Source organism: Dromaius novaehollandiae, chromosome 2 (assembly GCF_036370855.1).
Source record: "Dromaius novaehollandiae isolate bDroNov1 chromosome 2, bDroNov1.hap1, whole genome shotgun sequence".
Classification (NCBI taxonomy): domain Eukaryota; kingdom Metazoa; phylum Chordata; class Aves; order Casuariiformes; family Dromaiidae; genus Dromaius; species Dromaius novaehollandiae.
The window spans coordinates 97,407,281-97,435,239 of record NC_088099.1 but is presented as its reverse complement, the minus strand read 5'-3'; the positions used below and the strand labels follow the sequence as shown (position 1 = coordinate 97,435,239).

The 27,959-nt window shown below is 41.8% G+C and overlaps 2 long non-coding RNA genes across 3 annotated transcripts in view; one reads left to right on the top strand and one right to left on the bottom strand.

Moving 5' to 3' along the window:
- Positions 1-2,000: 2,000 nt before the first annotated feature.
- Positions 2,001-12,452, top strand: LOC135327536 (uncharacterized). The gene is made up of 2 exons (XR_010387814.1): positions 2,001-2,103; positions 12,266-12,452. It is a non-coding gene; the product is annotated as an uncharacterized LOC135327536 (long non-coding RNA).
- A 648-nt stretch (positions 12,453-13,100) lies between these two features.
- Positions 13,101-27,959, bottom strand: part of LOC112991083 (uncharacterized) — a 98,258-nt gene continuing 83,399 nt past the window's right edge. Inside the window, exons 2-3 of one of the 2 annotated variants that reach the window (XR_010387813.1) lie at positions 16,728-16,944; positions 13,101-16,438 (exon numbers count right to left, since the gene is read on the bottom strand). This is a non-coding gene — a long non-coding RNA (uncharacterized LOC112991083). The remainder of the gene's footprint in view (positions 16,439-16,727; positions 16,945-27,959) is intronic. The other variant, XR_003261212.2, reaches the window with a different exon arrangement.

The window sequence follows — 27,959 nt, the reverse complement described above, 5'->3', positions numbered from 1 at the left end:
ACCAGCTTAGAGATTGCAAATTCTGTAGAAAGGACTCTACATAATTTGATCCATAGTCACATGCTGTCTTCTTCTCCATTCAAAAGCAGAAGGAAGTGAGCACTGGAAGAACGTTTCCTTGAGGAAAGGGACTATCCCATGCGGCACACAAGCATGAGATTACCCAATCCCCAGATCACCTTAGAGCTGCTTAGGCGCAGGCTGCTGCATGCAGCATGTGCTGCTGTCCTCATCATGCACCCAGAAACTGTTGCATAAGCGGGAGGTTGCAAGCAGAACTCTGAAGCGATCACTCATATTGCATCACTCATTTATCATCAGCACCTCAAGCCGGGCATGGGTCCCATTGCTCCAGGGTTTCTGTGTATGTGCAGGAAGAGTCCAATGCCCTAAGTAACTTCTGCCCTTTTCTGATTCTAACACTCCCACTCTGTGACTTCATGCAAGCAGGTCCCTGTGGAAAAATAAAACCAAAGAAAAAAATTCTCTTCAACAGATCCTCCCTCAGGAGGACTGAAGGAGGGATCACCTCTCTTCTGCAAGTGGAAAGAGTTGAGGAAGGTTCACCACACATTGCAGCAAGTGGAGCTCTTGTTAAAAACAGAAAACAAACCACAACAGTTATTTTGTTCTAGCACTTTTGACCAAAATTCCTATGTGTTCAGACTGTCTCCAGAGTATTCAGTGAAGGAGAACAGGGAGTCTAAAGAACTAATAAAGGGCCACAGGGAGTCTAAAGGGCCACCAGCCCCACTAGACTTCCCAATTCCTGAAAGAGGCTGGCTAGTTTACCTCCTGGCAGACTTGGTATTTTAAACGAACAGCTGGAAGGAGTCCACCTTAAATGATAAGCTAGGAAAATCCAAATAACTGAAAGGGGAGTACAGATAAGATTCCATTGCCCAACATGTCAATAGTTTCAGAACTGGCCTCTGAAAAAACAAAGACAAAAAAATGCTGAATTTGGCTCCCACAATGCAAAGAACAGCTGGAGCATTTCTGGATGACTTAGCTTAATGCAGCAAGATTGGAATTTTTAAGTTCCCAAGGAAAAAAAGGTGAAGCAAAGTTGCTGTTCACTTTCTGCTATCTGTACCAGTTACCATTTGCTACCTAGGATCTAAATATTCAAAAATCCAGATAATTAATTAGTACCAAAGCAAAGTGCAGGGTCAGCATCACAGCTCCACATATTAATGTTCCTGTCTGTGAAATGTGCACTCCGGGAGTGATCTTTTCATGGGAGGAGAGCATTTCTTGACTCTCTGAGCCCTATGGCTCAGATGTGCTACTTGAAAAAAATATTTCCCATGAGAAGCCCCTCATCAGCTCTGAGCCCCATCAATCTGGCAGCAAAGTGCAGGTAAGATGAAAATAAATCCAAGGAAAGGAGAGACATTTCCCAAGCTTTATTGTAGGTTAAGCAGGTTTCTCAACTTTGCCCATTCTGGGGACATCAAGACCCCTTTCCCTTTTCTTCTTGGCTTATGCTTTTCTGAAACCTACAGCACAGCAGTGATTTTGGGAGGAGAGCTTTTATGCCACCAGAGCTAGCAAGGATGGACATAGGTCTCATCCTGGCAGGGGGCCCACACAGTCATGAGGCAAAGGCTGGGCAGTGACGTGGGAACCATCGTACCACATCACTTGGTGCTCCTGAAGTCAGGAGGAGGAAGGGAACTAGAGACCTCTTTGCCCCAACTCTAGTAATTCTACATTTATTTATTCCATATATATTTAACTATTTTTATATATTTAAAGGTCTACTTTTACCTATTTTAAAATAGCAAAAAAGGAAGACTCTGCCCTGAGTTTAATCTTGTATCTTATTGAGCATGAGAGCAGGACTAGTTGGAGTCCTCTGACACACCCAGACATGGACACTGTGCTTATTGCTTGATACTGTGCTTTTGGACACAAATCACTTTGGCAGTCACAGCCAGCCACTGGCACCCTTTTCTGATCTTACAGTGCTGTTACATCAAACAGCTCCCAACTCAACTTCCTGAAAGCACAGGGGGACAGATGCTGAGATCCCATCCATCCAGGTGAAGTCAACGTGACCTGCGGATGCAGTCCAGCTCTGCCAGGAAAGTCCTAATGGTGAGCATGGCTGAGGAAATGTTATTGCAGTCTATGGGCTTTCTCATGCATGGTTGTGTTTTAGTGCATCAGTTCTTATTACACAAACTGGGCATTCAGGCACTCCACCCACGGATAATACCTAGTGCTGGATCACAGTGTCTTTACTGATACAGGTTTTACCATCTCGATTTGGGTAGGACTGCTTGTGTAAGTGAATGTTGCAGGATCACATGCTGTATAATCACTTGTCATGGCCCAGAACATATAATGCACCCACCCAAAAGCACAGTAAATAAAATATCAGTGCTTCTGCCAGTCCAAACAAATTGTTTTCCATTCCTAGCAGAACAAGAAAGGACTAACTCACAGAACTCCAATGTTTCAGTACTTCATTTAAAAGCAGCAAGACACTGCTGTGAAGTGACACAAAAACATGCGTAAGAATTTGGTCATCAGCATAGGAGCAAATACATGCAAGTAAATGTTTACTTGAACCCTTTGCCAACACACAAATCAGCTTGGTCTAAAACTGTTTCATAACAAGTATTCCCAAGCAATGACCCATTTTGAGGTGAGCTTTTTTGGGTGATCACTTCATTTTTTCCTGCAAGAGAGCCATTTGAGGAACAAACTATAACATCTCTGTCCACAGGCTGTACAGTTTGCAGGAGAAGAAGGAGGGCTACACCCAAAATAAATTAACCTATTGTATTTGATCTATGTTAATTATTTTTTTCTGAAAAAAAGAAAGAATCTCTGACTTGGCTAATGGGAAATCTTCAAGGACTTGGATAAAGAAGTCGTGTGTATCCACTTGCCCTGACCTCTGTTTGGCCTTTTGGCTAAGTACAAGGGGCATATCAGTTAAGTATCTGATATGTCCTCTCTCTGGGAAACTCAGTAAGCTAAGAAGTCATTTCTAACTATTATGATTTTGAGGCAGGGAAAAAAAAAAAACTTGGCTTTCCTCAGAGAGTACAGCTGGGTAAGTACAGAATTTCCCGGCACTGTTTAAGGCTGGGTGGGGTGGGGGTGGGGGAAAGTGAAGTTTATATATAGAGAAAAAAATAAGAGTAGAAATCCTGCCAGGAATTCAGGAAATCTTTCCTTCCTTGTTTCACTTACAGAGATCAAATAACACAAATTAAACATGAATCCCCCTGCAAAATGCTGAGGACTCTACTCACACCAGGTCAGCTAAGGTGCTGACAGGTAAAGAAGATCAGCTCCAGTCCTTCAGATATTCATATAAGCACATAGCTTAACTGACTGGTCTTGTGTCTGCAGGACCAGCACTCCAGATGGATGGTCTCTTAAGGAGGAACTGACTCTTGCGCACGCTTACTGCCAAAACCAGCAGTGTCCAAGTCCTCACTGTAGACCTCTAGGTATCTCGGCACTACAAGCAGAAAATAGCAACTGTGGATGAGATCATATAATCACAGCAAAACTGCTGCCACATTTTAGGGAGCTATCATTTCTCAACAAAGGGGGGCACAAATGATTGCTAGCATCTTTCTCAGCCTGTTGCACTGCAAAGTGAAATGGGTATAAGCTATAGTGGAAACTGGATAACCCACTTAGTGCTCTAGCAGAGGAGAATGTGCTCACAGCTACACCTGGCCTTCGGGTAGGAGAGGGAACTCACAGCCTCAGGAAAGGACCTTCTTACAGTGTGCTAACTTAGTCTTTTGACAGCTTTTAGCCATGCTCTGAAATCAAATCTACAATTTCATTTCTTCAAATCACTTTTTTTTCATTTGTGCACCTTGAAAACAGTCAGCACATGTTTTTCTAGCCCTGCAAAATCTACACGTAGCACTGTCCCCACTTCCAGAAAACAAGCAGTGCACAAAGAAATTAAGTCAACAGTGGGTGTGTGGCAGAAGTCAAACCTGCTTTCTGAGTCCCATTCAAGAAATGACTGTTTTTCCCTCCTCTCACTTTCACTCTAGCTTCGCTAAGCTACGAGATTTTTCTACTCTAGCTTCGCTAAGCTACGAGATTTTTCTACATAGGGCTTTCAAAAGCCAAAATCCCATTTAATATGCACAGCAACAAATTCAGGACCATGCCTATCCACAATATGTGTTTCTGAACATTTGTTCCACATATTGACTTTTACCAGTATTAGTGACTTCTCTGACTTGCTTCCTGTGACAAAGCAAGAGCAAGTAATTTATTTTAAAGTGAAGTTGGGAAATACAGCATGCAGATGTATGCAAGTGGGTACCTCCCCCACACACCCCAATTTAGCAGGCATATCTGTCAGAACCAGCTTGCAGGAGAGGGCTCTACAAACATGAAGGCTTTTTAAAGGGATGCACAGGTACAGGGATGATTTTCAGGAAGCTAAAATAAGACTAACTTCATTATATAAACTGCTTACTGCAGTAGTTCACAGACCTGTGAAGTCAGAAGAGACCACAATGATCCCACCCTGACTTCCTACAAAACACAATCTGGGGGATTTCACTCAGTGATTGTTCCATTAAGCCTCCAGCTTTTGGCTGACCTCAAACCTGTCTTCCAGAATGACAACCAACTTAAATTCAGAGATTTCAAGGCTATATCAACACTACCTTACATAATACGGACCTGGGGGCAGGCCACTGGAGCAGGACTGAGCATCCATATTGTTAACAACCTGCTGCTTGGCTGCCTCCAAATCCCACAGGGCTTCATGTTGTGCAGGGGCAGCCTTTCCAGGAAAGAACTTGGCCAATCTGTCTGTCAGGGGACATTGCTTCAGTTTGACAGGACAGGCATTGGTGGACTTTAGCCAACATGGGTATATCTCAAGAAATGGCTGGTGGTAAATCACTAGAATCCTAGCCTGAACCGAAGCCTATTCGTAGTGCGAGGATCAGTTTCTTTCCTGCCACATTGTAAAGTTAGTCCAAAGCTAACGTCCAGTTTGGGCTTAAGATGAATTGGGGTATAACTCCAAAATTGAGATCATGCTCAAAAGGCAGTCCAGGCATAGCCCCCACACAGGAGAATCTACCATCACTCCTGTTTTCATGTTCTTTCCACCTGAAGCGTTCCCATCAAAAAGCAAATGCATGAAATCCTTCCTCTCTGAGGACATAATTCTGCAGATTAAGAAAACAATGCATGCAACACCGTTTCACGGGAAGGGATGGAATTAACCTGTGCAGCCCTGCCAGAATCAGCCATATAAATGAACACTGATGCAAGGCAGCAGAGAATGTGGCCCACTTGCACTAGCTACTTTTCCAGCTGTAGACACTCTGCACTTGACTCTGCAGCTGCCTTGCACCACCCACTCCTCCTCCTAAAGTGTCTTCTTGTAAATCAAAAATCAGTCAAACCTCACATCATCAGCAATAAATCAGTCACTTGAACCACTTGCCTGTAAAACAACGACCTTGTGGCTGCAAAGGCACAGCATATATAAGTACACAGATGACAGAAAGCAAAAGAGACAAAGTCTTTTTGTATATATATTTGCTATAGTTCGCAGAGAGTCTTTTTGTTTCTGGCCACATCTGCATTTTGCAGAAGGGCTGTACCAATAGAAATTCTCATTTCTCATGTGCCAGAGATGCACCCAAATGAATCAAAACATTACTATCCTCTTTCCATGTTATTTTCACAGATTGTATGCTGTACTTATAATCATACCTTTTTTCCTGGATACAAATGAGTACAAATGTCAGAGCAGACTATAAGTGTTGGGGCATACACAATAGCACTCTTGGCTTCTTCAAAAGATCAGACTGTATCACCAAAAAAATCTCCCCACCTACATCTACTCACTCCTAAATCAAGATAAGGAAATACCTCAAACTTTTCATGAAGCTTTATATTGCCTCGGGCCTGAGCCAGGAGGCATCAGAATCCGTCCCATTGTTTTCTGTGCTAGCACTGCTCTTTTACAGTGTCTGCATTTGTAAAGAGCTTGTTGTTGTTGTTGTTGTTGTAGTAAAACCGATGCATTACACAAGACAGAGAGCTTGACAGCTTTCCCACAATCCTCAGCATGTGGGAATAGCAAGTAACAAAGTGTTAACACCTGCCAACTGGTGGTTAGGTGTAAATGTCTCTGTTAACAACAAACACTGCTGCTAGCAGTCATCAGAGCAAAGCAGCAAATCTGTTCCCTTCTCCAATGTGGAAAACACCAAACAATAACAAAAAAAGGCACCTAATTGCTTGATTAAGATGTATCAATGTTGGAAACTGCTGATCTAGAACACTGAATCTCTGACATTTACTTCACTCTTGATTAAACAGAAATCTTTAAAACCAGCTATTGTGCATGCAGAATCTCGGAGCACTGTGTAGCATCCAGGGAATTGTGACAGTGAAACTTTTCACAGGGAAATGAAATCAGGGCCACCGCCTCTCAGCAATTTCATAAATGCATCAGCTGCTGAAACCCTCTGGCCAGTATGAAGAGGAGATGGAAGAGAATTGAGGAAGGGTTAGGAATCAGGTAACATCTTGATTCCCTCTCCCTCTGTAAAACTCCCATGAAATCTTCTGAAACAGTCCAGCTCCCGCTCTGAAAAATGCTGCTGAGTCGGGAGCTTGGATCTACTTTTTTGTGGAGAGAAGGATTAGATGTGTACTTTTAAAAATAATGTTTTCAACTGGTGACTTGCTAGGCAGCTTCGGGAACCAAGAGGCACTGATTTATCACTGATTTGCGTGTGACTAATGTCTGAGCCCTGCGGCTAAAAAGATCAAGCTTGCCTATTGTGGATTTGTGCTTAATAGCCAACTTGCCTGTTTTATAGCCCTTTCCCAGAGATACAAAGGTAAGGGAGAAGTAGGTCAACTTACTTGTCCCATACTACAGTTTCCAAGTCACAAGTAGGTAAACTCCATCAATCTACACTATCCACAAAAACCTACTGGTGCCGAAACCTCTCTAGTGCACATACAGAAAACTCCAGCTCAGGTGTGGAGAGACATTCACTCCAGTTTCCATCAGCCGGTATTTCTTCAATGATTGCTGTCGGGAAAACAAGCTACCCACTTGGGCAAGGCAGAAGTCCACCTTTATATCTTCTTTCTTTAAATGCATTATCTGAGATACTTCAGAGAACCAGGATTGTACCTGGTTAATCAGCTGGTATCAAAGACAACAGATAATTTTAACCTACATCAGTTCCCCAGTCTAGGTCACATTTGAGGGCAAGTGGAAGGCAGAGATCATTTCCTTTGGTGGTGCTACCAATTTACACAAGCATTAAGCATGCATGAAAGAAAGGCTTTTTATAGTCAGCACCTTGAAACTGAGGACACAGCTTATCCTTATTTCCTGAAGTGCCAAGTATATGAAAGCTCTATAAGTAATAGTTTATGGTAATAATAGACTTGCAAAGACCGGCAAGGCATTGTTTCTACCCTAAGTAACATCATTCACCAAATTGCCACAGTGAAGACTCTGATTAAATCTGTTTAAAAAAAAAAAATCTATACATCTGATTAAATTTCCCTGAAAATGGTTCTATGGGTAGAAAACAGACAAACAATTGTTTATTTGGCCAAAAGTTCCTTCCTCCAGTAGGAATGGATGAAGCAGGTGGTAAATTTGCCTGCCAGCATGTATGTTGACCTATTTACTAAGCTGGATGTTTCCAAACAGCAACTGGAAAGTCTTTGGCTATAGGAGGTTTAGGATCACCTGCACCAGAACAGTATTAGAAGAAAATCTCCAAGCTTCATGAGTGTTCAAGCCCCTTAGTAGCTGAATTTAGACTCTCAGTCACATGGTTTGTGTGACTCAGCCATTTGTTAGTCATCCTCTGCCCATTATATCTCAGGAAAGTTACAGATACCGGTAATTAGAAAGGCAATCCCCCTCCTTCTGTCTCCTTGCTGCCTGCTCTCTAGCTATCATGTCCTCTGACTCCCCTATTTACCAGAGGTCATACTTTAATTCATTCCCATTCCCTCCCAGATTTACTTCCTTGCAATCCTACCCCTTTGATCCCCTTGAAGCACTCTCTATATCTTACCCTGCATGCAGAATACCCCAGATTAACAGATCATCCCTTGCATCCCCTTTCAACCCTCCCTTTCCCAAAGCTAGCAGCCCTGCCTTAGTCTTGGTCTGTCTCTCTGGTGCAAGTTCTTATCACCAACTGCCCCCTGGGCTCTCTTAAGCTATATTCAACCCAGTGCCATTCTCACACAGACTAGGAGCACAATGCAAGAAAGCTCAGCTGTCTCTGATTAAACCTATCCTGGCCCAGTTCCTCTAATTTGTCCAGATCGTCGATCTGTAAAGCTGCCACTTTAGTGCTCCCCTCAAATCTATTCACAATGTTAATGCTCAACTAATTCTTTTCACTTTGTGCACACTGGTCCCTCTATGCATTGTTCTACCCACATCACCCTCCTTTGCTGCATCAAACGGCTTTCTTGTTTTTGCCTTCCAGTCTCCCACCCTGCTATCTGCTCTTCTTGTTGATCAGGCAATCAACTCCCACCATCCCTCTGCCAGTGATAGCTGCATTGATTGCAAGCCAGTCTGGTTTTCCCTATAGGAAAACATAAAAAGTTTAGCAGCTTTACAGATTTTTCTCATTCTCCATCTGGCAAAGAACAGAGATCTCTGAACTAGCAAAGTTAGAGGGACAACTGCCCTTACTAAGCCTGAGTCAGGAAAGCTCCCATTCACTAGGACCCTCATCCAGAAGATGCTGCACTGAACTGTCAATGTCTGATCTGGAGTAGGCAAAAGAGGGACTTCAGCCTGGAGCACTTAAATCTCAGATTTATACACCAGGTACTGGGAAGCAGGAAAAGACTGGGATGGACAGGTACGTATGTGCCCTTCTCACACTCAGTGTACTCTGAGGATGAGAGTGTCGCTCACACAAAACCCCATCCCTGTTAAAACTAATGCATAATCTTCCCCTAGGAAAAAACATTTCAGTGGAAAATTTCTGCCCAGCACTAATCTCTGCATCTTCTTCCATGCCATAAACTTCTCTCCCACTAACAGCTTTAATGCCCCCTTCTAAATTCTTCCTAACTTCCCCCTTCTTTGGTGAGGGAAGACATTGGCTTCATTGTTGGCTCACCCTCCCGCCCCTTCCTCCCCGACACACACACACTTATATTTTGTCTGATAACTGCTTGTCTCCTTGTGACTAGGACTAACATGATAGACCCTTGCCCAGTGGCACCCTTACCCCTTAGTAGGGTCGGTGGGCACTGCCACTCTGCCAAAGCAGCAAGGCAGGCCAATCAGCATGCACCAGGGCAATAGGTCTTTCTTAGATCTTACAGCTCTGAACTGAAACCATTTTCTTTCTCATTCAGACTACCAGCTCTAAGTCAGAGCAAGAGTTTTGGTCTTTGCTCAGGCACCTCCTAGTACATTGAGAGCACAGCGCTATAATACTCTGGAGACAGAGGAGCTAAATCCAAATGCAGAAAAACAGCATGAGCTAGTGGTTGAAGCACAGAGCACGGGGTCTGGATTCTTCCATTACTTTTGACACTGCATTTCTGTAGTACCTTGGCAAGGGCACAATGTAAACCGTCCAGTAGCCATTCCCCCTCCCACAATCACACAAAAGCCTGTAAAGGGGGTGCCATTAATCTGCATCAGACACTTCAAAAGTCTCCCCCTTCCTTGTGCTGCAGTGGTCTTTCTGCAACACAGGGGTTAAGCTGAATCTACCATACACCATCTTGCTCCATCTCTCACTTTAGCAGGTGTTGAGGACTCCGGCAAGCTTTGATTCGACACAGTTGGGTTTACACACTTTCCCTGCTGACACATGCACATTCCTGTGTTTAGTTTTTAACATGAACAGGTTAATGATGCTTCCCTCTCTGGCTAAGTGCAAATGACGACTGAAAACTGTATCTGCATAGTGTTTTCCAGTTAGGTCAATGGTAGCCAATATAGGAGCACTTGCTACTGTAATTTGTCTGGACAGAAGCAAACAACAATTGGTACAGTATTAGCCCAAAGGGGGGGGGGGAAACAGAATACCTGAAACATACTGCCAACAAAGCAAGCATCAGCAGGGATGGGGCAGGTACTCCACTGCCTGCTGTATTCATTGACCCCACCAAAGAACTTAATTCCCACGTGGTATGTAATCAGTAGACTCAGTAGAGCCAGTAGGCAAAGCTGTGTAAATGACCACCTTGGAAAAACATTACCCTCCCAGGGGCCTGCACTTTAGAAATAAAGCCTTTCCTTAGTACTCTCGGGACCAAAGGGATGAGTGATCCATTCTGCTCCACACCAATCAAGTGCAGATCCTACTACACTAGTTAAAACAGGTACTGATTATTAGTCTTAACAGCTTTCACAGTGAAGGGCAGTTGTTAAAGGAACAGTCCTGTTGGTGATGGGATGGAGGGCTCAAATGAGCAAGTTAGAACAACATAAAAAACTAGTGTTTATGGCACAAGCATGTGAAAAGTGCTTCATCACCTACCTCCTACTGAAGTCGACAGTGTTGGCCAGCTTGGAGGGTTCCTTGAGGGTTTAAGGCCTCCGTGCTAGCCAATGTTTGTCCTGTACGTTATGGCTCCATGTCTTTTGGCATCCAACAACAAGCACCCCCCTTCCTTCTCCAGGAGTAATGGGCAACCATCTCACTGTTGAAAATCAGATCACTGGATGCTTAATAAACAGGAACAGTCTGGCTTATTTCTTAAGATGACCCTAGCGAAAAGCTTGTAGGTTTACTCCCTGGAGTAAAGCCAGGATCTCTGCAGTCTCAAGAGATCAAAGCAGTCATACAGGATTTTGGGGAGATATCTTGCTGGTGTTTGTCAGGACGAGGTGAGTGACCTGAACACTGAAGTTGTCCTGAACATAAGCACCAGAATCTGAAGAGCAGACCCAGCAAGTGGCAAATATCTAGTCACATATCACCAAGTCTTTGGGCTATATGGTTACCCAAAGGCCCCGCATCTAAGACTGAGCTAAATTTGATTTCTGTGTGATTAGATCGGTTGTGAGCAAAGGATGGGAGAAATAGACACCTCTTATTTTAGCTACTTGCTTGGTCTCTACTCTCCACTGTGGAAGATGAAGTCTGACCTGCAGAGGCTTGGAGCATCAGTGTGGACAGGCTACCTCTCCAGGCCCCTTTCTGCTCTGTTGTCCCATATTCTGTATCTCTGCCTATGGGAACGCAGCTGTTTGCAACACCCGAGCTGTGGGAATTCTGGCAGTGAACAAAAGGCCCTGCTAAAGAAGGGTCTTGGGGCTGTTTGCATCTTTGGGGGATTTGGATGCACTGTAGGGCAAGGCTGGGCTTCATTTTAAGAGAAGGCTGCAGCCCACACCAATGCCAAGAGGCTGACTAATGCAATTATCTCCTTGCAGAGCAGTATTTTTCAAAGTGCTGATTCTTATTAAGAAAAAGAAACGGATTTGGAGCTCATATTTTGATCTGGTGCCCAGGATTATTTGGAAATTCTTTTTCCTGGAACGAGACTTTTTATTCCAAATTTCTCCATGGTGGGGAAAGAGGGTTTCCTGGGCAGAATTAGAATAATGATTACAGCCTGTATACAATCAGCTCTAACCACTGTGGAACTCCAAAAATGAATGTTATTGCTCAGTGGCTTCATTGAAAACATAAGTATTATTTAACCAGAAGGATGGCAACACATGGAAATAGCTCATTATCATATTTTCTCCCTATTTGAAATGTCACATTGAGTATGTATCTTTCACGTCCACTACACTTTAATTAATTTGGACTGTGTTTAAATATATTACACAGCATGCTTTATTATAAAATTCTGACACATTCCCATTGATGAAAAGAGCTTTCTTTCAAACATGCGAAAATGGCAGTAGGAGTTACCCTGACTAAATACTGTTTTAAATACAATAAGAATCGCACATCATCTCTGTGTCAGCCTATGTTTTTCTGTGGCACAAAATATATACAGCAAAACTAACATTACATCCAAAGCTTATTGTTTATTGAAGGGAGGATGATGTTAACATTATTATTCCAGGTCTAAATCTTAATCACTTACCTTATTTACATAATTGCAAGACAAATATATATTTTACTCAATTGCTGAATAAGATTCCAGCAGTGTGATTGCCTAGGAATTAAAAAGTAGAATTGCTGGGTGCATGCATGAGATGAAAATAGCTTGTTCTGACACAGTTGGTGAATCTTGTCTTCTGTGCACTTTTCAAACACAGCTCTTACAAAGGATGGCCATCCTCTTCCACCCAGGTCTTTTATGAAGTGGAGGATTTATTTCATTCGCTGACCTTCCTCTGGAATGCAGTCCCTCCTGAAGTTACTCCTGATTTATGCTGGTATAAGCAACTGTGAGAATCAAAGCAGTTTGTAAAATCATGAAAAATAAAAAGATTTTACTCAAAATTCAGTGTTTCTTGGAATGAAATCCAATGGTACATGGGAGCCTCTGTTGAATGGCATCAGGGATTTTGTAGTAGATATGACAAAGCAGGGCTCTGACTGATGAGGTGTCATCTTTCCACTACCATCCCTGTTGGGGCACTCAAGAATTACATACTGAATTGCTGTAATGTCACCTTAGTATGAATTGTCTTGGGTTCAGCAAACACCTACTGATGCCCCCCTTAAAGCATCTCACCAGTTTCCTCCTCAGTGCAATTCTATCCCACTGCACCATGGCAGCCCCACTGGATCACACGCCACTGCACTCATCAACCACTGATGCTTGTACCAGGGAGGAATCTCCTCCCTCACTACTTGTGCACTGTTCAGGAACCACTTAGAGCCAAGGCTGGTGAAGGAGGCTGGCTTCATTCACTAAGATCCAGTTGACTGGCATATCTCATGCAACAAGCCTCTGAGTGACATTACAGTGAGTTTCCTGTTCCAGGGACAGCTCCTCAGACCCTCGCTTCCTCATTCAGCCTCTGAAGAGGGCAGCAATCAAAGCTTTATTCTCTGAGTCATGCTTCGCTTTTCTCTCCTCTCCTCTCCTCTTTTTTTTTTTTTTTTCCTAGCAAACAGCCTTTTTCCAGAATAACTCCTCAAACAAAGATTCTTATCATGGGGAAGGTAATTCTGTTCTGAAACAGGAATTTTCACATGGGGCTATGTGGAACAGTACTCCTGAAATACAATAGCTGCTCCTTAGATAAAGGGAGGATGTTAGACTGCTGATCACTATATGGACATCACCGTGGAGGAACAGCACGAATCTTCACTGTGCTATTAGATACTCTATTTCATCTTCTTCCTTTCTGAGTATTCTCTCCCCATCCCACATAACCCTTTCCTCAAGAAAACATTTACACTAAGAAGAAGAAAAATGTTTCCCAGCAATTGAACAACAACAACACAAAAGAGTTGCATTTAGACAAAACACATAATGCCTGTCTTTAAAAATCTGGATTGATTTTATACATAATACATTCAGTGAATTATAATAAATGAATGAACATAATTTGGAGAAGAATAAAGAAACAAATTGGGTTGCTGGAGCCAGAAGCAATAACTGCAACTCACTTTTTCCCACTTCTTCACTCCTTCGGACACAAACGCTACTGTTGCAATCCCTTTTTTGGTGCTTTATGTGTTTTGTTTTATTTGATGTCTGCATTAAAGGAACACTCAAGTGTAATATAAAAAGATACTATAATCACTACATCTAATTACAAAGAAGAGTTAAGTGTCTAATATAAAAACATGTAATAAAAAAGAATAATTAACAATCAGATCGGAAGCCAAAAGCACAGCAATCTGATGAGACAAACTAGGAAGCACTGCTCAGCTCTGCTATTACAGTGTACGGGGAACCAGAATGCTTCGCTGTATGGGGAAATGATAGGAAGGTCTGCTCTGGTAGATGGCTTTCAGTTTAACCACAGTTTTTCCGCCTTGATTTCTTTCTAATTTCAAGAGCTTATTCTTACTGATTCTTTCTGATTCCCTGGAGTGGCTAGTGTGAGATTTTATCCCTTTAGCTCCCAGTGGGCAGGATCTTGTGTTCTTTACACATTTAGACCTTCCATTGAAATCATCAGGAACACATTAAAACAGTTTACGTCTCTTGGCACAAGTCAGTGAAGCATTTAGATGCATGTGGAGTGGAAGACTGAGTATGCAATTGGCAGCCTCCAAAGAGAAACCTTTTAAAGGGGTTCCTGAAGGAGGAGTAAGTATTTCTTTACCTGGCCACAATGACCCCTGCTAATAGCAGTGATAAGAATACACACAGCCTTACATACTACCCAGTTAAACTAGTACCACAGTTTCAACGGGTTCAACAAGCAATTGGGTTTGCGTTGTAGTCCCTTGAAAGTCCCAAGACTGCCTTGTATTAAAGGCAGTTCATTGCTGTAGTCCACATGCAAGTGGATGGAAGTCTAATGTGCCAAATTCCAGCCTCACATGCTTTTCAATCATAAGTTCTCTGTACAGACAGAGGCATGACTTGCTTGGTTGAATTCAGAAGTAGAAAGAACAAAGGGGAAAGGTGAAGCCTTGGGAATAATTTTTGAGGGTTTCTCAACACCATCAACCCAGAGCAACAACCATACTGATTTAGCAGAAGATACCCTGCAGCAAAGAAAAAAAGAGACTTTTCTTTGGATCTTGTGTAAGGACCACATGCGTGCTTGTTTCTGTGTGACTTGGCAGTGTAGCAACAGCTTTTAGGGAAGATGTCAACAAAAGATTCATCAGCAACCATATTGACATCTGAAGAGGCAAACACTTAGGGCAGTATTCTACTTGCTCCCTTTAAGCTGATATTTAAAACACAAGGTATAGAATACCTTAGATAATGCAAGTTTCCCTATATAGTTATTAGTTTTATGTGTTGTCTGTGAATTTAAGATACTTTCAGCACAGGGCAGACATTTACTAAAATCCAGATAATGATGCTGTAATTATGAGACAAGCAAACAGAAACATACTGGACAGTACTGGTTGTTTTTGTTATCTTATTTCAATTCAGCTTCTGAAATAAATGCTAAATAAGTACTTTTTTTTTAGCAGAAGACAAAAGGCAGGAGACAAATAATAGTTCTTATAAAAGCATTCTCTACAGATCAGTTCCCACTAAATCGTCTTTCTATTTACAGAACTCATTCATTGTTCCAGGTTGATTTTGCAAAAGTGACTAAATAGCTTTAACAACAATAGAATTACAAGTGTTCTGAACAAAGGAGAAACTTTCAGAGGGATACAATACACTTTTTTCAGAGGAGAGTCAGTTGCAATCTAGTGGCTACAAAGATGACATTTGAACATTTAATTCCTTCCATAATTTGAAAATGCGTTGATTTAATAAAGGTTTAGGGAAATACCAGTACACTGTTAAGGATGGATCTCAGTCCAGGAGAGCTCTGACCACTTACTCCAGGCAACAGTTTCCTCCAGTATTTCCACAAGTGTGCTTTTTCTTGCTCTAGTGTTCCCATTCTGCATATAATGCCCTTGATTATATCATTACTGCAATTAATTGTCCTAAATCTAAAACAGTATGGGAAAGTGCATTTAACTTAGACAAGTTAGGCTTAATTTGCAAGTGATTTGCAGCAACATAATCTCTGCTGAAATGTTTACAAGCTGCCTGTAAAGAAGAAACTAAAAGCCAAGAGGGATCCCAGAATGAAGCCGGGGAAAAAACAAGTTTACCTAACTACATATCCCATGCTGTAATTGTAGTCTTCTGCCACAGATGCAGTCATTCAGTCCTATCGAGATTTATAGCAGTGTTTGATTTCAATTCTATTAACCGCACCTTCCATTCTAAAGAAAAAAGTGAATTAATCTGCTATAATGTGGTTGGTGTGCAAAACCCAATTGCCTGCTCCAAAGCCCAGTGAGATTTATATTGAAGATGTTTGCTCTTAGGGTTTGCTTCCAGTGCTGTAATATCTGCGTGCTACGTCTGAGTCTCTGAGATGACATGACTCTTTGTGACTTCTGACTGCACGACGCATTGTAGTAAAACTTAATCCAAAGAAGAAGAGATACAGATTTATCACAGGTTCGGTGAACAGGAGTTGCCCCACACCCTAACTTTTGAAAGCAGAAGTCCTAGGTGCTTTCAGAAACACCTCACTGTTTCTAGAAACATCAGAAAAATACCTTTTCCTGCCCCTTCTTTGCCAAAGTGTATAAGAAGTGAAAAGCATTTCAAAGGCTAATGCATTATTATCTTGCCAGGCAGAGGTGCTTTTTGGCTCTGAGTAAGAAACTTAGCTACTAAATTAAAATCCCTGGAAAGTTTTCATACTCATTTGCAGATGACTGTAGAGAACTTGTGCAAAGACAGCCCGTGATGACGGGCTCTTGCTGTATGGAGTTGGGTGCCGATCCACTCTGAGAACCTTCCACGAATTCTGGTGTTGGCTGGGATCACTCTACAAATAGAGACAATACTGTCAGCCACAAGATCCTATCTAGTATTACTAAAACTTCTAAACCTATGAAAATATTATTACATTCTCTTACAGAAAGAACATACCAGGCTGGACACTGTGGACAATACTTAAATCAAACAGTATGCATGCACTTTCATAAACATAAGGCGGTCTTGGTTTCTGGAAGTTTAGGGATTTTTTTTTAAAACACAAACACGAAACTTAAGTGTTCTGAAAATGGTGAGGACATGGGCATGTTGTCTTTTAGTTGAATCAGTAATCTACTTACAAGTCTGACTGGGTTGGTTTTTGTGGTTCCTGGACCAGCAAGAAGCAGTGAAACTGATGACTGATATTACTAGTGGTTTGGCAGGCTCCAGGTATAGGTGGGGTACCTGACTATATGAAGAATCAGATGCTTACTTGCAGGCTAAAATTGGACATCCAGTTAAGTACTCAGTTTGGCACACTACATTCAGTGCCTCACTTTTTGAAATTCTTCGGGCCTGTTAAGAAAAAAAAAAGTAATTTTAGAAAGGGTACCAAATATTAACAATATAGTACAATAAAATGCAAATATAAATTGTAAATAAAATAAATACTATACACAGGAGAAGGACTAGCCTGAGAGAACAGAGAATGTATCCAGGTGGCTACATAGGATCGCTGTAAGGTTACTCTTCATCTAATAGATGAATCAGAATATTTCTGAGTATAGAAAGAAGGCAAACAATGGCCTTAATGAGAGGGAGTGTATGAAGGTCAAAAACATGTGGGTCTTAGAGACCCACTTGCTGATTTAGTCCAGCATTCTGAGCTCTCTAAAGCTGGAAAGCAGAGATGTTGGAAGCCATTAAAGGAGAATGCTGTGAAAACCAATATATGAAGCAACTTCAGATGTTCACTGATGACAGCATCTGAGCAACAGAGACCTCCACCCAAATAATATATTCAGTTTTTACAGCATTAGGCTGGATGAAATAAGGAGGTGGCCAAAAGCTGAATGCTAATGATCCCAGTAATTTGTATGTATAGAGATCCGTAATTCCAATAAACTCTCGGAAATCATAAAGAAAGTGTCTATTAAATTATAACATCCTGGAGATCACAGGCAATCTGGGACTAAACAGTGAGGAAAATGGAAGGAGCAAAGGAAGAAGTGGAAAGCCAAATGAATAAGGTACCAGAATCTGGTGCCTAAAGGCATCTGATTTCTCAATATGTCAGGGAAACAATAAGGTTGAGAGCAAATCCTATTGAAACCTAGATTACTGTTTTTGCCACTAAGCTCATGTCCCAGTAGGGCCTTCTGACTGAATCAGACTCTGATGTGAGGTGTTTTAATTGTGACTGCTGAGACAGCAGGAAATGGTGAGCCTAGTTGGATAGTAATATTTAAGTCACGCCACTGAAGTGAGAGAACATGCAAAGCAGGGTAAATCATGGAAGAGGACAAGAAATGACAAAGTCATGGGTTACTTGGGGTCAAAGAGGAGGGAAATTGCTGGTAGAAATAGGGGTAACACGCTTTGGAGGAAAGGAGGGTGAATTCCTGATTTTTGGATTTTTTTTTTTTTTTAATATATACTTCTCCACTCTGTTAGGCTTGTTGTGACCTGAGCTATCTCAGTTTAAACTAGAGTGACATTTCGGCTTCAGTTTAGTTTTAGTAAATGCACACTGATATAGCAGAGAATAAAAGCTGGCACTCCAGGAAAGCTCAAATCAAAATCCATTTCCCAACAAGTCAAAACATGCTTCTCTCCTCTCTCTCTCCATTTTTTTAAATGAGAAATGCATTTTCATATTATAAAGAAATATTAGAAAGAAATATATTTATTAGAAAGGAATATATTTATTCAGAAAAGTAAAATTTGGTAATACAAGGTGAAACAAGTGAATTCTATCTCATTTTAGACTTCAGCCTTATTGTATTCCTTTGTGTGTCTCGTTCTGGGTTCTCCCTGCCAAGAAAGCTATTGCAATACATTTAGGACCCTGCAGAGGCTAAGATATGTGCTTGTGACATTCCATCTTAATCAAATATTTAAAAACCATCCTCCCTTCTACTTCAGAATGCTAAAATCTCAGCTGAACTATGTGGAAATTAGGTGAACCAAAGGAAAAAGCTACAAGGCCTTTCCTAAGAAACGGAGGAATATTTTTTTCCTCCATTGGCAAATACAGGCAAATACTGTCCTTATTTCCTTCTGGAGCAAAACTGGCAGGATCCACAAGCAAATTCATCATAAGCAGAGAATGATGCAGAAAGTACCTATTCACAGAATCACTAAGCGTGACCTTGCAATGACGCCGGCCGCACCTGTGGGTGCCCTCCCGTCAGGGTCCATGGAATTCTGTATGTTCAGTTTGTTTAAATGTTCCCCAACCTGATCTTCCACCACTGAGGGTAAGTCTTCCTTGCTCCAGAGTTTCCCACTGTTTTTGGTACCTCAGACCTGAAGGCAAATCTTACCAGCAAAGACCGAGTTGAAGAAGGCATTGAGTACCTCAGCCTTTTCTGTTTTCTTCCACACAGAAGACAAAGGCCTCATCTACTTCTTTTTCCTAATCAGGAAGACACCCACCACCACATTACCCACGCTGATCTACCTTCTAATCCTCACCCATAAACTCTCAACTGGCTCATCATCCATCCCTACGCAGAGCTCCATGTATTCCCACTACTCTCTCACATAAAAGGCAACTTCACCCTCCTTGCTGTCCCAAACTGTCCTTCTCAAAGAGCCTGTATCCAGCCATTGTAGCACTCCAGTCACATGAGCTATCCCACCACATCTGTGTGATCCCAATAGAACATAGCCCTGCAAGTGCATGCAGGCTTCTAATTCCTCCAGTTTGTTCCCCATGCTGTGTGTGTTAGTGCACAGGCACTTCAGCGAGGCACGTGGTTGTGCCAATTTCCAAAACAAAAGGTGCAAGAGCTTCCCCCATCATGCCATCCTCTAGGCACTTCCTTATTTATGTACATATGCTTGGGGCAGGCCCCCTTCAGTCCTGTTTCTTTTGTTGCAAAGGTCTCTGTCGTCCACATCACCCTGCACACTTTGCTTACCACCCCAGACTACCACTTCCTCACTTGACTGTGGATCATCATCTTCCTCACCCATCATTGCTAGTTTAAAGCTCTCCTCACCAGCTTAGCCAACCCTGCTGGCAAAGATGCTTTTGCCTCATGTAGTCAGGTGGATCCCATCTCTTTCTAGCAGTGCTTGATCCTCAGAAAGGATCCCACTGCAACCTTTCTTTTCAACCTGCAGTTACGGTTCCTTCCCCAAGGGAGGACATAATACAGAGCTGTTGCAGAAAATGAGTGAAAGACAACTCAGCCCATTACATTTGCAGAGAAGTCTGCAAGGGGAGCAGGGTGACCACGTCAACAGTCCACCCGGGTTACATCAGAATACCTCACAGGGTTTATGCAATACAGACCCACTGTCTTAAATATATCTTTCTCATTAACTATGGCTAAGCGTCAGTTCCAAAAACAATGTCCAAATTAAATTTTAAAAGTCCTTTCATATTTTTCAGTATTGTTTATTAGAGCTGCTCAGAAACTGTTAGAAGACCTAAACTTGTACAGCAGCAGCATAAGAGGAGCTAGCATGATATAGTAGAATAACTACAATGAAAAAAGCTTCTTCCATATTAACTATTCCAGCTGATAAAAAGGAAAGCAGTAGCTGTCAGAAGAATGACAGAGATCACCACCAATGTACCAAAGAAATTTATTGTAATTTTTCAAAAGAAAAAGTTCACATTTTTCCAGGGCAGAACTTTATAGCATGCATAAGCAAAGATTCACATTTATAGCGCTCCTTTTACTCTCCCATTATAGTGCACACCCTTCTGCCTGGGAACAAAGATCTCTGTAAGGTAAGAGTCACAACAGGTGGTAAACACTTCAACATTTAAGGGCTTGTTTAGATGGTAAATGGAACCAATCCAATTAAATCAGTTGTAAATCACACCCTTAGCTTTTCAGCAGTAGTTAGTGTGTGAGACACAGATTTTAGAGCCATTTCAGTATAGCTTAATGTGATTTCTTTTATCAGCTTAAATTACATCAAAACCAGGGTCTATACACAGACCTTAATCAAAATATTATGAATTAGAATGCAGTTATTTCCTTTGGTTCTAGTTACCATGTAGATTAATCCTAAGACTTTATAAACATATGCATACGCACACAGAACACTCACTGGTTCAGTGGGAAGACAGATTACAAATTACTCAGTGCTGCCAATTAGTGAACAAGCAGGAAAAAAAAATCTACAAATAGAAGTAAAGCAGAATGCTTCACAAAATGTACGCCATTTCTTTTACTTGGTAAATGTCATAATGATACCGTATAGCAATAGACAACTCTTACAAGAGAACCAGTGAACATCCTGTAATATTATATTTTGTAAAATATATAAGAATATATAACATATATGGAAGAAAATCTCATCATAACACTTTGTTAAATATTTAGCAAAGATTCTCAGAAAAGATATGCGTTAACTTGAGATACAGCAAATGGCAAATTAGTGAGTTTTTATGCTAATATATTGACATGAGAGCTTGAAAATACTGCAAACAAGTTTCTGCAGGACTGTAAAACAAAATCAGTGCTACCGCAAACACAGCCCTCTGTTATGTTTTCCTTTGGCATTTCTGTGATTGTGTTAACCACTGCCGTTGTGCAAGCGCAAGCAAATTTTTAACCCTACATATTCTGCAGAAAGCAAGTTTTCAAATAACTTCCTGTGAGGATTCAACAGAAAATTTCAACCCACTATGCTCATTCAAGCAGGGAAGAAAAACTGCCATGTGACCAATAACAAACAGGCAGCACGGCTTGAATTTCCAATATCGAACACCTCCAGAAACCACAGAGTAATTCACAACACGTCACTCAACTGCAAAGACTTTTGAGGAAACTGCAGCTAACTGGGAGGTGTTGTGTAAAGAGACATATAGGCAAAATTCAAATAAACAATTGATTCAGCTTTAATACATACATAGCTAATGTGGCATCTAGATTACTTTCAGTCTCCTGTCAGCAAGCCGGATTATTTTCCATAGAGCATGTACAGCCTGTGCTGTGGCATGGAGGAGCTTTCTGTATTTGCAAATCCTATGTAATGCTCTGCATGGGAGTACAGCCAATAAACAAACACCACTTTGCAAAGTTAGCATCACTGGCCTCCTCTTACACTCTAATCCTCGCGATACAAAATACTACAGTCACAGTCAAGATGACTCCAGGTAGAGGCCATATCTACTCTGTCCCAGGGGTTAAACATGAATGTCTGGATGAGATTTTGCCATCCCATAATGATCTTGTATTGCCGGATGCTGGCCCAGCAGCAAAAGACAACATGGAAAGGGATGTGATTGCTCTCTGCAAATATACTGAGGAGGAAGTATAAGAGGGGAGGCAAGAAGAATGTAAAGACAATGTTGGCACAGGAACAAGCAGGAGCTGGCAAGGAATATGTTTAGATATCAGAAAAAAAAGGTCACAAACACTAGAAAAAAATGATTCTGGGGCAGATTTCCCATGAAAATAAAAGGGAAAAAGCCTTTCCTCATTTTTAACATGAAACTTCATCAGTTGATACTAAAAGTGACACAATGCAGTTGCTTGTGACAGGAGGGGCAGCCCTGGGAAGGTCCCTCTACTCCTACCTAAACTTAAACAGACATAGATATAGGTATGTTACATTTAACAAGGTGAACCTCAAAAGAATAAGATCACAAAGACAAATTTATTTTTCTCATGCAAAAAAAAATACCCAGTGAGTAGCTAACATAAGTAACTGTGTTATAACATTGGCCATTGCTTTTTTAAAACATTGGCATGCTGTTGTCATGAAGCTATTATGAAGAAATCACACTGTGAAGCAAGAAGCCTTCCTGCAAACTAGGATGGGAAGCACAGAATCAGCTGCAGTTTTTTCACTGCAGGGATTTTCTCTAAAGAAAAAAAAATCTGATCATCGGTTTTGCATGCACTAAGAAAATTCAGTTTGCAAACAATGAACATCCTTTGTGTTCAGCGTTGGCAAAGCAATTGATTCTAGTTTGAGATTGGACCTGTGCCACTGCAAAAGCAGTTAATCTTTTCTGTTCTGAAAAGTACTGTAATGAAGAGCTTCAACAGAGGGGATTTTTATCATTAGACTCAGGCTACGATTTCTTTCAATTTCTCTCACTTCACAAAACAAAATGTATGGAATCCATCATTCCGGCATACTGAGAAATAAAGTAACTCTAAGATACTGCAGAAAATGTTAGGACTTATTATAGGACAAACAAATAACTTCCAGTATTCTGTTATCTTCCTACTTAACGGTGTTTCCCCTGCTTTCTCCACCAACATCCCAGAACACATTGTGAGACTGCAGTTTCCCATTGCATGAATACAAATGTTGATGCACAAATTTGACTCTCTTAAAAAATCATTTATTTTTTTGACACAGAAGTAAAGATTCAATGAATATTTCTTCCAAAAGGTCTCAGTGTTCATGTTTGGTGGAATAACAAAAAAAAAAAAAAAAAAAAAAAAAAAAAGAACCTCACATCACAGGACAAGAAAGAGGGACACATAAATGGAAAACATACTTTGCGTGCAAGAGTGCTTTTCCTTTGAACCCTTATGTGTTCAGATCCTCATAACCTTTGTACACCCAAGCAAGTTGGATGAGTCCACTTGGGAAAATCTGGACTTTAAATGGCATTTTTGTGACTAAGAATGAGAAATTCACTAAAAAACAGGGACTTGGCTACTGGTTTGTGAGCCCAAAAGCTTGTATCTTTTTTCCCAGCTGTGTCAGTGGGTCCAATAAAAGATTTTACTTCTCCCTGCAAATCTTGCATCTCTCATATCCCTCAGACCATCATGACTAGAACAACCCCACTGCATTAAAAAAGACTCACAGCCTTAAAACTTGACAGACGTTTCTTTTTAACACCTTTTTATACAAAAGCAATAACAGCAGGTAGTAAAACCAACACTGCCGCACAGCATGGCGTAGGAAGGAAGTGCTATAAACCCTATCACAATTATTTCAGTGAAAGACAAGGCCATCATAAGTGCTGTATTGATCAGTCTCCCCCCTCCCATCTCCACTGTTTGGAAATTCATTCACATTATTATTGCTGTTCCAGACAGTATTATTATAACAGACCTGCATTATACAATAAGAGGCTTTGGTATAATTGACATCTGAAGCACCAGGGAGCTTGAATGTTTGCTACTGGTTACAATGTGGTCTCCAGAGGGAGACTTTCCTTCTCACAAAAGAGGCTATCACATAATCATTGCAGTGTGTAAATCAAATCCTCAGTGACTGCTGTTTTTTCATTACTTGGCTGTGACCTGGAACTAAATCTTTGCAACACTGTACTGCTGATTATCCACCTCTGGAACCCAAAACAACATACTGCAATGATGAAGCCATACCTACAAACGAGGTAAAGCAAATGACCTACCTGGGTTAAAACAACAGGAGTTTGTTTACTTTTTAGCCTTGTTAAAGAGGAAATTGAAAATATAATCCCACTGTTTGGCCCCTAGGTGCTGTGGAAAATCTCTGACTTCCACACACAGCTGGTCACATGCCAGACACAGGAAACACAGATAAATTTAAGCCATCCATTCCCCCCACCCCCCAACCAAATTAAGCTTTTGCCAGAGGTGGTCATTAAAAGACCCACATGTTGCACATTAAAGGCCATTTCAAAATAAAAGACAGCAATCTGCATAGGGTTTCTGCTACAGGAGCAAGAAGCTCAGTGAGAAAGCCTGGGAATGCCTGGGACCTCCGTGGGGCAGGAGGCTGACCACTGGAGTTGGAGGTAGGCAAGTACGCAGGCAGTCCGACCAAACGTTGTCCCCTACTTGAGGTTACTCACTGAACAAAGTGCATGAGCAAAATCAGGCCACAGCCCCCAAACAACACATTAGAAAGACCAACTTTAATTGCTGTCCAGGGCCAGCTCTCACTAGTACTAATGGAAATGATTTATAAGGGGAGATGGAGCCCATAGCATTGCCCCCTGTATTTGCCATGACATGGGGAAATTCTGTCATATGCCTCCAAATCGATGTAACCAAGTTCATATTTTGTGTTAGCAAACCTAAGAAGGAAATCCACCCACACGTCTTTTGCATTGCTTTGCAAGCAGAAAGGCCTCCAGACCACTCATTTAAATAGAGGTTCCCCTCTCACAACAGGCTTCCTGGGTTACTGTCAGCTCTCCACCTTGCCCGTACCAGCTGTGCGAGGTGCAGCCAAAGAGCCATACACAGTTTCATTCCCTGTTGCTATTGTGGCTTCAGAGAAATGCTACAAGCTGGCACAAGTCACGTCTGCTTATTTTTAAGCCAGGACCTGAAACAGTTCTGCCCAACACCTGAAGAGAACAGAAGGGGAGAGGGAAGGAGAGGGCAAGGGGGAAGGCTGAGCAAACAACCACAGTTATCTTACTGGCAGCCAAACCTCTGCCCCAGGGAAGGGTAGCTTCTCCCAGGACGCTCAGGGGAGTGTGAGCTGCTTTGCCCTCTTGCCAGCCCCTCCCAGCCAGGCACACACTCATGTGTTCATGTGGCAGGAAAATTATCACACTACTGCATCCACTCCTCCTGAAAAAAACCTACCTCCACCCTTCCTTCAGTTGGGCATAAATGAAGCAATCCTGCAGCACACACCAATGTCTCTCTCCCCCATGCCAAGCTGGATTCGAGGTCTGGTGCCATGCTCAGCTAGCCTCCAGAGAGGCAGAGGGAAGGAGAGGAATGGATGTTCCATGGATGTGTTCCAACTACAGCCTGGGAGTTTTATTCAAAAACACAGCGATTTTCTGATAACCTCCAGCATCTGAATATTTTAATACCCTTTCAAGAAGTAATCTTAGAATGTGTTCAGTTGAGAGCTGAATTCAATCCTGTCAAATATTTACATTTTAAAAACATGAAAATTACAATAACAGGTCATCTAAAGCAGGAGCAACAGAGGCCACCCTAACCAGAGGCTAGCACAGTTACCTGCTGCAACCCACAAGGACATATGGAAGGGGAAGACCTAGGATGGCATGAGAAGAACAAGTCTCAGCCCAAACCTGGCATGTTGTATGCCTTTACCTAGCAGCTTGCACCTGCTTGACTCTGATTTACTGGGCTTGGGTGGGAGTGGAGGTGGAAGGAGGAACTAACTTCTTTATTGGGTATTGAATGTGTATCCTTATGGTCAAATGAAAACCCTGGTGCTCTCAGCAGCAAGTCAGGTAAAGGCAGGAGGTGGCTGTTTGCCATCCTGCAGGGGATGGATGTCTCTGATGAAACAGGCAGGGAAGCAAGAGGTGCTGGAGGAGAGGCCAAACCCAGAAGACAGGACAAGTTTGCCACTTGGATGCAAGGAGAGCACACAGATCTAATACTGCCCATGAGCTAGCACTGACCTAACTCGTCCTGTGCTTGGGAAGGAGAATAGGGGAGGTGACTAACGGAGTTCACTTAGGAAGAGGTTAGAGATCGAAAGGCCTTGCTGCCGCAGGGAAGGCGCTGGCCTAGTTTTGCCAACCACAGGCTGATCCCACCTGGCTCTCTCCAACAACCATGGAAGATACGGGCATCCGCCCAACCTAGGAGATGATCCAGCGGTTCCCCCAGGCCAGGACAACAGAGCCAACATTTGTTTTCAATATTCAGGAAAGCCAAGCAAATAAATCTTAGCACTTAGTACTAAAACAAAACAAAAGAAGTCATGGCCCTGAAACCTCAGTGGTGTTCTCGTGCAATTATTTCAAACAAGGGCCCATCTTACCCTCCTGTATTTGTACTTGGCAGGGGGAGGTGAACTTTGCTGCTGCCTGTGATGTTGGCTTAAGAGCTCTGCTTAGGACACCATCATAATTCTTGTCTTTCTTTTTTGCTAATGGTTGCATACCTTTGATTAAAGCCTGCATGGTGCATTAAAGGCTAAAACAGATGATGAATGCTATGTAGTACTTTGTGTTAGATCAGAGTTGATTAGAATTTCTGATGATCCAGCAGCTAGAAGAGGAAACTGCATGAACAGTGAAAATACTCAGCTGTTACTATTGTAGGAGGCAGTGGCTTTTGTTTGACACAAATTACAAAACAGTAACTAAATGGACAATATACTCTCTTGGTCAATGAATGGCTTTAGATCACAAAACAGCTCTGTACAGAAACACTCGTGAATTAATCAATCCAAATATTTGTAAGACCCCTTGCTTATTTTCAAGTGGGCAGCCCTCCCCCACCAACATCACAGTTTCAGAGCTGGATGCTGTTTAGTTTATTTTTCATCCTTGCAAATATAACAGTAGAGCATTTTAAACAAATAAGCAAATAACAAAGCAGTGTGGTGAAAGATAAAGATGTCTGACCCAAGCACAAATCATATTAGCATCCAGATACATTTAGTAAGCACTGCCAGCACACCAGTAAAGCAAAACACTTGCTGCTTTCATTGAAAAGGTTTTGTTAAGCAGGACAAACAAGTTACAGAGAAAGAAGCTACCTGATTAAACGTAGCAGTGGCAGAAAGCTGGCAGGACAAGCAGACCAAACTTGCAGTAGAGGGAGGTTCGCTTTCTAAGGTCATCTAAAATTTGGTAAGAGAGTGCACAGAATGAGTGCATTTAATGGGAACAGAGGGAAAGAGCTGGAGACTGAGGAGAGATGGACAGAGGAAAAAAGCACTGTTTTTAAGGTGCTGCCTACAAACAACAAGAGTAGATTATATGTGGTTTTTGGTGGCCTAATAGCTTAAACAAAGAACATCAGCATTTTTAACTGTAGCTTTTAAATAACCCTTCCCCCATAAAGCAATTTTCTTAAAATAATCCTTGTGCCTATCTGTCATATAAAACCTCATTGACTTCAGTGGGATTCTCTGTAGGCAAATAAATCAGTTGATACAGCTGTTTTGCCAGATTGGGCACAAGTTATTAGCTTACTATTTGTAAAATAGCTGCTAAATATGACCAATGGCCTTTCTAGCCCAATTAAGTTTTAGTAACTATCTTGACCTTTCTGACACAGCAGCACACTGATATTACAATGGTTTCTTTTGCAGTTAATGCCCTGCATTTTTAAGATAGATCACTGCGCTCAGATCAATGGACGGCTAAGATTACAGAGGGAAGCTGAAGAGAAGTTAAATCCAGCACATTCCTACTTCTACTGCAGTTTTAGAGCACAGCCAGATAGATGCAGGAACACATCATCCCAAAGAAGTATCCATACTTTCAGGTTTACAGGGCCAGCTATTCTAGTATCCAAGTGACAGTTACCTTAAAAAACATAGCTCTATGTATGTAAGCCTGAAATAAGCCACAAAAGCTTACCCTTTGAGTAAAGAAGGGAGAGCTGGACAGAAAGTACACTTCAGGAAGCACAGCAGTAGCAGGGAGAAGCCTCAGAGGCCATGGAAAATATAACACCTCTAGCTGGCATCATACAAAATAGCAATCTACAACT